The sequence below is a fragment of the Trachypithecus francoisi genome, unplaced genomic scaffold, assembly GCF_009764315.1.
Source record: "Trachypithecus francoisi isolate TF-2019V2 unplaced genomic scaffold, Tfra_2.0 Lachesis_group14, whole genome shotgun sequence".
NCBI classification, from domain to species: Eukaryota; Metazoa; Chordata; class Mammalia; order Primates; family Cercopithecidae; genus Trachypithecus; species Trachypithecus francoisi.
The window spans coordinates 18293829-18303963 of NW_022681459.1; the positions used below are offsets into that span (position 1 = coordinate 18293829).

Here is a 10135-nt window from a genome sequence, read left to right on the forward strand (position 1 = left end):
TTAAAATAAATTCTCAGAAAAACCTCTCTGTACATACAAGTGAAAGAATATGTAACACTTTCACTTAAAAAATTATAATACAGGATTTGTTCATACATGTAGCTGAAATCTGCTATTCCAGCCCACATGTTCCCAGAAGGGAGTCAGAGACATAGGTGACTACTGTGGTCTTCTTACAGCCTTTTTGTACTGGGACACTATTACCACCAAAAATCTATCCCTCTTGTTTTATTTTTAAATGTTTTTAATTTTTTCTTCTTTTTTTTAAATTTTATTTTGTTTTGTTTTACGGCATGCCAAGTCCCTTGACATATGTGATGGCCTTCAACAATCTCTTTAAGTTTTTCTTTGCTTGAATATTCCGGAAGTAAAAGCACATGAAAGCAAGCATGAGATGTGGGTAACCTTTCTGTGTCTGGGCCATTTTTGGCTATAATCTTCTTTAATTGTCCTAGTCTTCCCACAGGTGCTCTGTCTGTGCCCACTGTAAACTGCAAGAAGAGTCTTTTCTGTTCATCTGTAAATGAATTAATGATTTCCCAGAACTCCCTAATCAGAACGGAGTCCCTGGTATAGCCACCATCGTATTCCGTAGTTTCTTCTAGTGCTTGGAAATCTAGATTCTGGCTGCCACATATAAACAATTCAATTTCTTCTGGTCTGAATAAATACTTTAAGGGCAATTCATTGGCCACCATATGAAAACCTCTCCAAAAAGCCTTGAACTGTTTATCTACTGATTTATTGAGAATGTAGTCAGAATAAAGATTGACAAATTCCTTCCTGTTTTCATTTGTCATTGGAATTTTATCACCATTTTCCTTTAGATCATACATCATTGGGTTATCTGGAAAGTGATCATCATGTCATCTTCCACATTTCCTTCATACGCCAGTAAATCTTTTGAACTCTGATACAGAACTGGGTGAGAGTCTCCCAAGTCATGAAAAGTTCCTTTCTTCCCCATTAGCTTCCTGTAGACAACCATGGGAAAATGTACATCCAGTATACAGTTATTGTAAATAGCCAGACCTATACTATGCCAATCAGAGTAAACTGACCCTCAGTTTGAAAAGATAGATTAGCTGGGCATGGTGGCTCACGCCTGTAATCCCAGCACTTTGGGAGGTGAAGGTGGGCGGATCACGAGGTAAGGAGATTGAGACCATCCTGGCTAACATAGTGAAACCCCGTCTCTACTAAAGGGTAAAAAAAAATTAGCCGGGCGTGGTGGTGGGCGCCTGTAGTCCCAGCTACTTGGAAAGCTTTGGCAGTAGAATGGTGTGAACCCAGGAGGCGGAGGTTGCAGTGAGCGGAGATTGTGCCACTGCACTCCAGCCTGGGTGACAGAGCGAGACTACATCTCAAAAAAGGAAAAGAAAAGAAGATGGATTAAACCAAAGCAATTTTGTAGGTTCATCGTATGTGAACATACCAATATCTGGATTGAAGATTTCCTCCACAATCAGCTGAAAAAATTATTTGGAAACACCTCCCTCATCAACTCTTTGTTCTCCTTCAAATTCCACATAGAACTACTTCTTCAAGTCTGCAGGATTTTCCATAGTAATCATCTCTAGCCAGACAAATGCATTATCTATTATATGGTCCCATCTAACGATGAGTCTCAAATATGGATTCAACTGCTGTCCTTGAACTAAGCTGTAGAGAACAGTGATTCTTCATTCACTGTACATGTAAATTCTATTGTCATAATATAATCCCAGAGGCCGGGTGCGGTGGCTCAAGCCTGTAATCCCAGCACTTTGGGAGGCCGAGACGGGTGGATCACGAGGTCAGGAGATCGAGACCATCCTGGCTAACACAGTGAAACCCCGTCTCTACTAAAAAATACAAAAAAACTAGCCGGGCGAGGTGGCAGGCGCCTGTAGTCCCAGCTACTCGGGAGGCTGAGGCAGGAGAATGGCGTGAACCCAGGAGGCGGAGCTTGCAGTGAGCTGAGATCCGGCCACTGCACTCCAACCCGGGCGACAGAGCGAGACTCCGTCTCAAAAAAAAAAAAAAAAAATATATATATATATATATAATATATATATATATAATCCCAGATTCTTTGTGACAGCATATACTATAAAGGGATATGTCATAAAAGAGAATTTGTTCTCTGCTTCTACTTTGAAAACAGTATAATCTTTATTTCTAGAACCTCCTTCAGTGATTCATTAATAAACTCTTCAAAAGGGATAAATGATTTTTGACAATCCAGGGTTTTAACACCAAGTTCAGTTTCCAGAGGGTCCACTCAAGGACCTTTCTTGTTTCTTCTTTCTTCTCCCAAGAGCTCCTGAAATGTCAGCTCACTGGACTCAGGGATGGACTCTTCATCATCTTCCTCATTGTGGTTTGTGTCCACTTCCCCTCCCACTACATTTGCATAGTGAACCATTTTCAAGCACTTGGAAGCAGCAACAATGGCATCATCATCATTCACTAGATTTCAACTGTTAAATTCATTGCTTATGACTTTGTAAGTAATACGTTGCTGATATGTCTCCATCATTCTCCGAATCTGGTCTGCATTGTATTTAGACCACAGTCTGATCAGTTTTCCTTGGGGGGCAAGAGGTAGCTTGCTCATTGCTTTGCAAAATAATGGCAAAGCCATTTCCAGATATTCAGGACTGTGGAGATTTCTATCCTCCATTACAATAATGAACAAATTCAGATAATTAGAATCTTGAGAGTATACGGTGTGATACATCAAGTCACGTTCCACATTAGGTGACAAATATACAAGTGCATTGAGAAAGGCTGTTTCAATTTTTTCACTAGAGAGCAATCTGGTGTAGACCTTATTAATGGCATCAATATCCACAGACGCGTGATCGGGGCCTAATTTTTGCAAATTGTTGTCTCCCTGTGAGCTATCACCTGTCCTTGAGGAAGATGCTTCTGAGTCTTCTTCCATAGCAGCAGCAGAAGATGCAGCTTTTTCATTTTCATTTTCATCCTTGTCCTCATCCTTTGCTTGAAGAGACTTCAGTTCTTCCTTGGTGTGTTAACTTTCCGGAAGCTCTGTACCAATGCCTCAGTGCTAGAAAAAACTCTTCCAGTAACACAAATTAAAAGGGGAATAATCCTCTTTCTCTACATAATTCAAGAATTTCATATACCTTCTCTTCTGTTAAGTAAGTCACATCTTTAAAATCCATATGAAAATTTTACAGCTTGTTTATCTAGTCACCTAACAGACATTTAGATTATTCCCAATGTTTTACTACTATGAATAAAATTGCTATGATGTTTACATACAAATACTTTCGGACATATATTTTTATTTCTCTTGGGTAAATTGATCTACTAGCACTATGTGTCCCTAGACAAGGTGTAAACTTGCTGGGTCAAAGGGTAGATGAATGTTTCACTTCATTACAAACTGCCGAACAGTTTTCCGAAGTGACTGTACTTAGTCTTTTTGGAGGGAAACTGCTCTTAGTAATCTCACATCTCCTTCTATTCTGTTGTTTAAGATATAAGTTCTATATTCTTATCCTCCAAGCAATAACTGCCTTAAAGCCCCACATATTTTCTTCCCTAAAAAGTTCAGATTTTACAAATACAAAATACTGTCACTCTATTAAGAATTATAAAAGCTCATTTTAGAACAAAAAGCTAAGGATTTGACTCTTCATTCACGCTGTGTTCTTTTTGGTCTTCCCTTCACTGACAGCCTGAGATTTGTGGCTTAGTTTAAATGGCCAAAGAGCTACAGGATCACAAGTGGTGATGAGAAAGAAAAACACATGCGATCAGATTTTAAAATATCAGCTAGCAATTTGGGACACCAAGCAATGCCCAATAAACTTGCTGAACAAGTTTATTCTAAAGGTTTGATAACAGCCAATGAGCAGTGCAGGAAAAATAAATATGTTGATCACGGCTGGGGACATTTCATTTACCATTCCTGTAGTATTTCCAACAGAGAAACAAGAGAATGAATTTGCCTTTCACTCAAGAGCTATCACTATCAATGTATTTCTATGATGTTAGGAGAAACCCTGAATATTGCTATAAACATTATCCCTCTGTATGTAAATTATAGATTATAGAGCTATGGGGCTATGATTTTTTTTTTTTTTTTTTTTGAGACAGAGTTTCGCTCTTGTTGCCCAGGCTGGAATGCAGTGGCATGATCTAGTCTCACTGCAACCTCCACCTACCAGTTTCAAGTGATTCTCCTGCCTCAGCCTCCCAAGTAGCTGGGATTACAGGCGTCCACCACCACACCTGGCTAATTTTGTATTTTTAGTAGAGACGGGGTTTCACCATGTTGGCCAGGCCGATCTCAAACTCCTGACCTTGTGATCTGCCCACCTTGGCCTCCCAAAATGCTGGGATTACAGGCGTGAGCCACCGTGCCTGGCCCAGTCTACGATTTTTATGTAGGCAACAACATTTTCTTTAAAAAAAAAATTCCAAAATTTCTCAAAGAATTATGCCTCCCAAAATTCATGCCCTGGTGTAGCTCTCGCACCTTCGATTGATGCTGAATAAACCAGGTTACTTTATAAACACTAGAATTCAGTGGAAGTGATGCTTTGCAGCTCTGGAACTGAGCCTTTAGAAGGGCTGGCATCCCAGCTTTGTTGCCACTAGGAGCTCTGCACAGCCGTGGAAGTACAGCTATTCTTCCAGACTGATGATGTGAGGATGACACAAACAGAAGGAGAGGATACGAAGGAGAATCAGAGTGCAAGCAACAGCGAGAACTGAGGCCCCAGACGTAATGATCTCAAGTCAGTCATCTGATGTGGTCTAGTCCAGCATATATCACATGGAGCAGAGGCAAGCTGTTCCCACTATGCACCTTGTGAATTCCTGACTCACAGAATAGCAATCAAATAAAATTGTTATTCTTTTAAGCTACTAAACGTAGTGGGTGGTTTTCATGTAACAATAGAAGTGGTCTTGTGGCGAGTTCCTCATAATCAGTTGACTGAAAAGGAAATGTTAGGCCTGATTTAGATGGTTCTGCATGATATGCAAGCATCACTCAGAAATAGACAACAATAGCACCACAGTCCACCAGGTGTGGCTGTGAGGGACAATAGGAAGTGAAATCCTCCCAGCAGGTAGAGATCTACACTGATTTATGGGAAGTACCTTAATATTTGACTGATTGGGCAGAGTCTGTGGGAGGAAAAACATGATTAGAAAAAATGACAACAAAATAATTATTGAGAAAGAGAATATAAATGGAGTTCTCTGAATGCCCACAGTGTAAAAATGTTCAGATTCCATGTGACTGTTCACTGAAGAGTTATCTCAGCAGAGGAGGATCTTATTAATAACATGGACAAGATGACCTAGTATACGGATATCCATTTGGCTGTTTTCCACGTCATCCCACTTCTTGCCCAACAACCTCATTAATCAATTGGCCATGGTGGTAGAGTTGAAGGTTATATATGGACTCAGTAAGGTGGATCTGATCCAGCCACTGCTGACTGCTCAATCTGCCAGCAGCAGAGCCCATCCCTGAATCTCTGATGTAACTTCACTACCTGAGAGAATCCTCTAGTCATCTGGGGGCACCATGGAAGGGCAGTGGTTTGTTCTCACTGGAAAAGACACTTACTCTGCATGTAAATGTGCCTTCCCTGCCCACAATGCTCCTGCCAAAATCAGTTCTTGTAGACTCAGAGAAGGCCTCATTAATTATCAAAGTGTCACACACAGCCTTGTTTCCAAACCAGGAGATCATATTCTATCAAATAAAGTATGACAATAAGCTCACATGTATAGTATTGACTAGTTTTACCATGCTCCCAATCAGCCACTGGTCCGATAGAACAGTTGAATAACCTTTGGGAAACTTAGTTATGACACCAGCTTGGGGACAACACTTGGCAGGGAAGTTATAGCTAGTTATATCATATTATATAATACGGAATGAAACTTTTAGTTATCCCACGAGGAAAGAACGATGACCAGCAGGAATGGGCAGAGGAAGAAGGCAATGATGACACCAGTTAAGCCTGTCTGTCCAGTTATAAAAACAAAGACTGGTAATTTTGACTATTGTTTTTCTTACTTTCATATGAATATTTGTGTATATATTAACCAATTATGTTCCTTTCTTCCCCTTCTCCCATTAAGCTAGTATTGATCATCAGATGTACTAATAGTTGGTTATACCTCAGTATTCAGGTGACAAGATATCAAAGGAAAAGTGTGATGCAGCTTAAAGTGTAATAACATCACCCAGAGATGGATTAGATGACACATGAGACTTTGTATCCTTTTGGGGCAAGAAGGTTAGCCGGTGTGAGGTTGCTTGAGGGGTGGTTGCAACGTGTTAGAAAGTTAAATATAGGTTACAAAGGTATATATGGTGCCAAGTTAACAATGGGTTGACTATGTAGTTTTATGCATGCCAACTGGTCTACTAGCACTATGATTCCCAGAATTATCTTCTGGGAAACCTGAGCAAGATTTGGAAGGCAGAAGTGAACGGTAGCCATTGACTCTTCAAAGACCATTATTGTTAGGGCAACAAGGGATAGAGGCTGAAGTGCTGGCAGATTCCAGCCCTCATTCATGTTTTCCCTCCTCTGTATCTAGCTCTTCTTCCTGACTGCAAGCTTTGCTGACTGTGATGGGTAATTTCATGTGTCAACTCAGAGCGCGTTTTGAGATGAGATTAACATTTAAATCAGTGAACTTTAGGTAAAGTAGATTGCCTTCCATAATGTGGGTGGGCCTCATCCAACACATTAAAGGCTTGAACTGAACGAAAAGATCAGCCTCCCTGAGCAAGAGGAACTTCTCCAACAGACTGCCTTCAGCCTTTATCTGCACTACCAGCTCTCCAGGATCTCAGGCTTCATAGTCCCCCTGCAGATTTTAAGACTTCCCAGACTTCGTAATCACGTGAGGCAATTCCACCTATAGAAAGATGGGTGGATGGATGGATAGATAGATAGAGATAGATACACAGAGAGATGATAGACAGATAGATGGATACAGATAGATGATAGATAGATAGATGATACACAGATAGATGATATACAGATAGATGGATAGATAGATAGATATAGATAGATAGATAGATAGATAGATAGATAGATAGATAGGCAGGCAGGCAGATAGATCCTACTGGTTCTTTTTCTCTGGAAAGCCTGAACACACAGGCCAACAGTCTTTCCAGGCCCATAACCAGATGCAGAGGCAACAACAGGATTCCCAGGCTCCTTCCCAGTTTCACTCCTCAGCTGCTGTCCCTGCCTTCGCATATTCCTTTGTGAACTCTGTCCTTGTCCACTTGCACTAGCATTTCAGAAGGTACAGTTATAGACATTTCTCTGATCCTCCCAACCCTCCTTGTAAACTATACTTCTCCAGGCCCTTCCATAATGGTATAAGGCCTTATCCCTATGATAAATCCCTTATTCTGTAAAACTCATAATGGTTCTGCTGTCTTTATTGTACCATGACTGATACAATATATTACCATTTTGTGCAAAAGAAATTGTGCTAACGTTCTCAGCATAGGCAGTAAAGCACTCACACTGTTAAATGGTTCTCATTTCTTGTCCCATTCATCCACTCACTCATTCACTGAGGAAACAGTTGCTAAGTACCCACCATCGGCCAGGTGCTGTTCTAAGATAGCGGACTTAAAATACACAAAGGGCTGCGATGTGAATATGATCAACATCTAGAACTATAACCACTGAAGGGAAATTGCCAGGAGGAGATTTCCGTTCAATATTAAGAACTTTCTGACAATTAAAACTGCCTCAAAGGAATGGCCTCTCTGTTCTAAGGTAGTAAGGGCCTAGTACTACAGAAATTACCTAGCGACTTACTTACCAGGGACACATCAGAAGCCCTGATGCATCAGTTAGTGGAGTTGAAATATTCACCAGGTTCACTTTTAAATTTTAAATTTAAATTTGGTGATTCCAATATGTTATATGCTATCTGTGAGATTTTGAGACTCTATATTCTGTCTGTATTCTGAAGTGACTACGAGATATAGTAGGATTATATAGCAGTCTCGGAATAATACCGAAAAGGGAAGAGAACAGGTGTTTTTTGTTTACCATATGCCAGGCAGTCTTCATTAGTTGTTTTATAATCCTCCCAAAAGTCTAAAAAGTAAGTGTTATTATCCCCTCTGTATGGATAAAGACACTGAAATTCAGTAAGTTATAGTGACTTATTCAAACCTCTCAGCCACCAATCAGAAGAAACTGAAAATTTTCTGACCCCAACTCCATGTTTTTTCTTATCGATATCACCTCAAGTTTCAGCATTTTTATGTAAGAATGAATATGGGTTGGGCACAGTGGCTTGTGCCTGTAATCCCAGCACTTTGAAAGTCCGAGTCAGGTGGATCACCTGAGGTCGGGAGTTCGAGACCAGCCTGACCAACATGGAGAAACCCCATCCCCACTAAAAATACAAAATTAGCCGAGCATGGTGGCGCATGCCTGTAATCCCAGCTATTCGAGAGGCTGAGGCAGGAGAATCACTTGAACTCAGGAGGTGGAGGTTGCAGTGAGCCAAGATCGCGCCATTGCACTCCAGCCTAGGCAACAAGAGTGAAACTCCGACTCAAAAAAAAAAAAAAAAAGAATTAATATGGTTACTCTTCATAATTATCATAAGATTATTAACTTTCACATAATAAAGCATAATTCCTCATTTTTCAGGTCAAATCTTAAAGCATGCATATTTTAATATACATCTTAGAATATATACTGTATTAAATACATTAAGACAATAACACTACATCATTTATCAAATGTTTTGTATGTTCCAACCACTCCAAAGTGCTTTACATTCTCAATTCATCCTCACAGGAGTCCTGCAAATGGAGATAGTTTTTAGCCTTATCCTACAGATAAGAACAATGAAAATCAAAGAGGCTAAGACATGTTTCCAAAGTTGATCAGCAACTAGAAAGAAAGTGGCAAGGCTGGAATTCCAATTTTGTTCTGGTTGACTTTGAAGCTCCTTTTCCGTGTTCTGGGTATCCTGGATTACTCTCTCACTTGGGCTGGGGCAGGGATGGTGATTTTTCTTACCATATTTTGCGAGATGACTTGCTCTTTCTCCTACATGTTCCAAGATTATTTGCTGCTTCTCCCTCTGGTTGTCTCCTTAAACAGCTTCTTGTTTATTTCTACAACAGTTTCTACTTTCAGCCCCATTTAAAGTAAAAATTAGGAAGACTCACCCCATCAATCCATTTTAATATGAGGAATTGGTTGAGCAAATCAAACAAAATATTTGAGAATACTGAAGTTGCCATGAATGACATATTACTACCATTCATTGTAATTCAGGTGTTCTAAGCCTTTTCTTTTTTTTTAACTTTGCTCAATCAAGCACTCCTAACTTGATGGCCTTGCTTCTAGCTATGATTCAAATCCACAGAGGATTTCATTTTGACTTTAAACTATAACTGACTTGCTGTAGGAGATGTTTAAGACAACCAGAGATATAAATTGCCTCATCTACCGCCAAGGGAAAAATGATTGTATCTTGTAATACGAACCTCAGGATAGGGATGAACTTGTTGGCTGTATACTTCTGTTGCCAACATCAGCTCCAAAGAAGAAAAATAGAATTGAGGAGAAGAGAATTTGTTTTCAGCTCATTATAGGGAAAGGAAAACTACATTAGTATAAATGATTCATACATAAAGAGGAACATATACATAAACACACAGTGGGAGAGAAGAAAGCTAGCATGTATTAAGCCTTCATATATACAAAGAGCTTCAGGTACCTTACAAAACCTTAAGAGATCTGGTTATTTCCTACTACAAAGGAAAAAATTACAAAAAAAAAAAAAATCTGAGTTTATAAACCCCTCCAACTCAAAAGTCCAGATTTTCTCCACCACATTCTATTGACTTTATGTACAATCTTATATAAACTCCTCTTAGAAATTCTGAGATCGTTGTAGATCACTTACCTTTTTAAGATGTCAGAATGAAAATAAAGTCATGAGTCTCCAAAAGGGACTTCGGACTCATCTGCAGCCTCTACCAATTGTCCCCTCATCTTTAGTTTTTATTACCCAGTTTACAAGTGCCCTTGTGTTTAAGTCTTGACAAAAGTTGGTTGGAAGCCTTGACATTTGTATGGAAAGTGAATAG

General features: G+C 39.7%; 1 pseudogene across 1 annotated transcript; it reads right to left on the reverse strand.

Moving 5' to 3' along the window:
- Positions 1-286: 286 nt before the first annotated feature.
- On the reverse strand, positions 287-6582 carry LOC117096754 (annotated as a pseudogene). Its single transcript, XR_004442614.1, has 4 exons — positions 6566-6582; positions 2071-3171; positions 1387-1728; positions 287-1078 (listed from the first exon to the last, which is right to left on the reverse strand). The product of XR_004442614.1 is annotated as a ubiquitin-protein ligase E3A-like (transcript).
- Between the last annotated feature and the right edge of the window lie 3553 nt (positions 6583-10135).